This window comes from Octopus bimaculoides, chromosome 1 (assembly GCF_001194135.2).
Source record: "Octopus bimaculoides isolate UCB-OBI-ISO-001 chromosome 1, ASM119413v2, whole genome shotgun sequence".
Lineage (NCBI taxonomy): Eukaryota > Metazoa > Mollusca > Cephalopoda > Octopoda > Octopodidae > Octopus > Octopus bimaculoides.
Window position 1 is genome coordinate 95,562,021 of NC_068981.1, and position 5,007 is coordinate 95,567,027.

Below are 5,007 nucleotides of genomic sequence, written 5' to 3' on the forward strand. Positions count from 1 at the left end.
ATACTTTTCTTTTTTTTTTTTTTGAAAATTAATATTCATTTCATCGTTTTGCTGAAGCGCCAAGAAATTTGATAAACGTTTACTTGTAATTATCGTTTGTATGCCATGTTTCTTGATAGTACCTATGGTAACAAAAGTAGATTTCCACAGTTACCTGTCACACGACGGGTAACGTGCGCGCGCACGCACGCACGCACACACACACACACACACACACACACACACACACACACACACACAGTGATCATTGTTGCTGTTTAATCCCGTGTTGGCTTTGAATAAAGCAGGCATTTTGATGAATGCCATTAATATTATGAACATTCTGCAGTCAGAGCATCAGCCTCATTATCAAAAGGAGACGGTCTGTTTTGTTATGGTTGCTGTTGTCGCTGTTGCTGCTGCTGCTGCTGCTGTTGCTGTCGTCATCATCTTGGTGTTGCCTTTGAATCTGACTCCACCGAATATACCAATAACCATGGATATTCCAGCCTCGACCATCCCATCGTATTGCATGTATATCAGAAACTGTATTATCCGATGTATATTTTTCAAGTCGGTAGAATGTAACTTGACTGAAATTTGGCTGCTTGTTTTAGCAAATCGAGCAACAACGTAGAGGCTCCCTCGCTGGTGAACAATAAAATAGAAATAGCGGATTTGGTGGGTATTGGTTTTAATCTGTAATTTTTTTTTTTAAGCAGGTTTCTGGGTTGTTAAAATGGAGTTGGAATAGCGTCTGCCATCTCTATACTTAATTTCAGGTGTGAGTACAGCCTAAAATTACTACAATGTGTAACACGATTTTTGTCCTTGGATAGCAACTGTTATTTTCTATTTGCTTACCTATAAGATGCATGAAAAATGGCTAATATTTCCTTCAAACTTTGCTTTTGTTACAAACTCCAAAGAATCGACCTCAACACATAGCTATGATGCTCCCCCACTACTCATGCTCATGATCAGAGATGCACATATCGTCAGTCACCAAGGGACATGCTCAAGTAGTTAAGGCAAAGCAACTGACGAGCAAATCTGTGGTATTGAGCAGAATATTTGTTATAACATTATTTCTGCTTCAGTAACTCAATTCTGAATCTGTCTGAAATGTATTGGAAAATAAGTCAGTTTCAAAACATTGATGTCCAGATTATAAAAGCAAAGTTTGGAGGGAATAGTAGTGATTTCCTTTGATTTCTGGCCAAAGACAGAAAAAAAAACCCATTTTGTTTCACAGTGTTATATTCTGGCAACTTGAGCACTTACATAGTTCCGTGGACCGTATTCTAATGTTAATGCAGCATGATGTTTGCGAAGATCTTTGCACTTCAATATTCGGCTCATGTCTCAAATTGTATATCTTGCAGGTGCAACTGGTGAATTCCAAATTGTCGCTTAGAGCTGTTGGAAGCCTGTACTAGTCAACTTTGGAATTTGCTCCAAACAAAAGTAAAATACACCTGCCTAATATACATCGTATGATTCACAAGAGTAACTCTTCTGTGTGTGCACCACATCATATCTGGCGATATTCACATCTATGCTTTTCCCTGACATCACACAAAATGCTACCATGAAGACGAAAAAGAAAAAAAAAAACAACCTCAAAGCAGGTCCTATTTAAATAGGACGAACAATGTACCTAACTCTTGAAAGGCAGACATGTAGCGTTCACGTTTGATCATTTATTGGAAAGCCTTCATCTATCCTGTCCCAAAGTTTCCATTTACATTATTACAGCCGGAGAACCAATGAAATCCAACCAGGGATGACGTCACATTAAAGCCAAACTGACTACGAAGGAAGTTACTATCAAGAGTGCAGACTTCGTCATCACAACCGGTGGAGAAGAGGAGGGGCACAATAAACTTCTGTGGACATCACATACTGATAATGAGTATACCAATGATCATACTTTTTTTTTATAACCACAGCCGGTAGAATTGTTGTGGAGGGATGTTGATGTTGACTAAAAGCTTCTGGGCATATTCTGCATGCAAATGTAACCGAGTATTCCACTTATTCGTGGCTACAATGGGGTCCCGGTAAATGTATTACCTTCACAATGTCAGAATTCTCTAAAAATGCATTGTTATCTTTTATTTTTTATCTTTTACTTCTTTCAGTCATAACCCTAACCAACCAACACCGTTGTCAAGAGGTAGTGGGGGTACAAACGCATACACCAAGACACACACATACACACACTATGTATATATCGGGCGGTTGAGGCACAACGAAGAGTTTTTACTGCATTTTTGACTTTGAGAAAAGATACATTTTTTACAAATGTTCACCACCTTACAAAAACTATACCAACTAATGAAATGATTCTTGTATACACCCGCTAAATACTTCTGCCAAGTATAAAATAGTTACTCCACAAATGACTCTTTATTCTCGCCTGAGCTGTCAGACTACTTTCCACTGGGTTGGCCGCTTCTGATTTATGTTGTCTGGTTGAATTTTGATGATTTATATTCCTTTGGCAGCACAATGGTTTTTTATTTTATTTTATTCTTGATGATTATTTTTAGGTATATGTTACAAAATAGATCTCCCTTGCTCATTGTTATGATATTGAGGCTCCTTCGTTGCTGTGTACTGTATCCTATATCGGCGATTGTGGTGTTGGCGAATTTTGCTTCGTTGAAATGATACTACGAGATATTTTTGTCTGCTAAGTTTGTGTGTGTGTGTGTGTGTGTGTGTGTGTGTGTGTGTGTGTGTGTGTGTGTGTGTGTGTGTGTGTGTGTGTGTGTATTGAGCACGCATGTATGTTTGTGAGGTAGAATGAGAGTTGGTGTATCAGTTGCAATGCAATTGTTTGTAGTAGTTAGGTGCGAAGATCAGAAAGTCACTCCGGTGAAAAATTAATGTAGTTATCGCGATGTATTCTAGTAATGAGGGTGTTGGCTTTTTTAACATATAAAAAAATTCAGATACGATGTGATTAAATCGTATCTTATGTTACATGAAAAGTTGTTTGTTTTTTTCTTCTTTTTTTTTTTTTTAGCTTTTGTTGCATGTACATGCAGTATTGCGTTGAACATAAAATAAGTGGGAAACGTGGTAGTGTTATTTGCTGAAGAAATTTTTTTCAGATCCGCTTGATAGTAAGAAGATTCTGCAAAGCTTGTAAAGGTCATTTTGCTAATGGACAATAAGTGAGAGTTAACTACAGACAGGGACGTGATAAAGACTAAAAGACCGTGCAATGCACAGAGACAATTCGCTTCCCTGTTGGTAATTTTACAGGAGTTGGGACAGTATGTGAATACCTCCTCGATGGTAATGACAGATGACTTCCTTCAGGTGCTATATTTCTCACCTGAACAGTCACAGCATAGTTGAATATGATTCACTTAGAATTTGCGGCTGAGAGGTTTGGCTGGGTTTAAAAAGTAGTTGAACATACTTCGAAAGATGCTATCAGACATTTGCTTAGTTATCTACGTAGAGGTAAAGCCTATTCACAGCGTAAGCAGCGTAAAATTGGCATATCTCGGACCACTCAACTGACTTGAAGCAGCTGAGTATTTATGGAACAGAAGTTGTTGTGTAAAATGAGGATCTGGAATGGTTTACCTCGATTAGGCTACAATAGGTTGATCAGGTGTGCCTTCAACGTTACAACCTTTCTACTTATGAATAAAACAGTTAAAAAGCTTCTATGAATACGCATAATGGGAATCTTTAATGACCTCACCTTATAATCAACCCCCTCCCCCGCACACACACACACACATTTATTTATATCTGATTATCCCACACAGATTTCTCATTATTTGTTTCACATTTTGTTTTGGCAGTTATTCATTTGGTGCTCCGAAAGTTGTTATCGAAGAAGACTGAAAGAGAGAGAGAAAGAGTGGGGAGAAAAGAAGCTGAAAATGCAAATTAAGAATAAGAAAATTTATTTACAATCACTTAACCGGTTTCATGATTTTCAAAAGGGGTGAAATTTTGAGAATCCTGGACTATATTGTATTTGAACTAAATTTTTATTGGGCATTTGTCACAGATTGTATGTACGGTATAATTGTAACACATATTCATTATCCAAATGGATGCTATTTCTTATATCTGATTCAATGGAATTAAACTTAAATAACTATAAACAATCACCACGATACTTAAAGAAATGTAGGTGTTTGAGTCCGGCATAGGTTTTGTACAGCCGACTAAAGTTATCTCAATATATTACTGATACTAGTATCGAGTCAATTTGCTACATAATCGTTCAGCTTGCGAGAAATAGCCATAAAATCACACTCTTGCATTTTAATCAAGGTATCGAAGGATATTGGAAAATATTGTTCTAGATAAACAATACATAAAGAAAAGACAAGGTAATTACAGCGGGAGCGAATTTGATCATAGAGCTGCTGAAACAGAGCAGACTTGGAACTTGGCAAAAGCAAGACGAATTGTTAGAAGTATCTATTTTATCGACACCTGGACGGAATGAAAAATCATAATTGTTTCTAACCTGATTAAAACTTACACAGAAACGAGGTCTATCAAGAATTATGGATGAGATTCTACGCAAATTTGCACCAAATTTTCATGCATAATGCATTTGTGAAGAATACAGATAATGAATGGTTCTTTGGAACAAAGGCAAAAACAAAAATACTGAAAGAGAGAAGACGAAAGAGTTAGAGAGCGTGAAAAAGTGATGATTTTGATCAAAGATTCGACTGGTTTCATATTATCACGATTAAAAGTGAATTTTCAGTGTCACATCGAGTTAATTAAATCAGCTTTAGTTTCGATCCTGGTAAATATAACATAACACAAACAATAACACATCCCCGACCACCTCTTGGCTGATCTCATGGCAACGCACAGATGATATTTGCCTTGACCTATTATTGCAGTTAAAGTAAATAGTATACTGCATTTTAAAATCGGTTACACAGCAATGGCCGATGTTAGTGGGGATGATGGAGAAATAAATAGCTCACACCTCATTATTCTATGAGCAACTCTTGTAAATATTTAATG

General features: G+C 37.0%; 1 long non-coding RNA gene across 1 annotated transcript; it reads left to right on the forward strand.

Annotated features, from left to right (window-relative positions):
- The first annotated feature begins 240 nt into the window (after positions 1-240).
- Positions 241-4,745, forward strand: LOC128249897 (uncharacterized). Its single transcript, XR_008266045.1, has 3 exons — positions 241-660; positions 1,365-2,042; positions 3,810-4,745. It is a non-coding gene; the product is annotated as an uncharacterized LOC128249897 (long non-coding RNA).
- Positions 4,746-5,007: the final 262 nt, after the last annotated feature.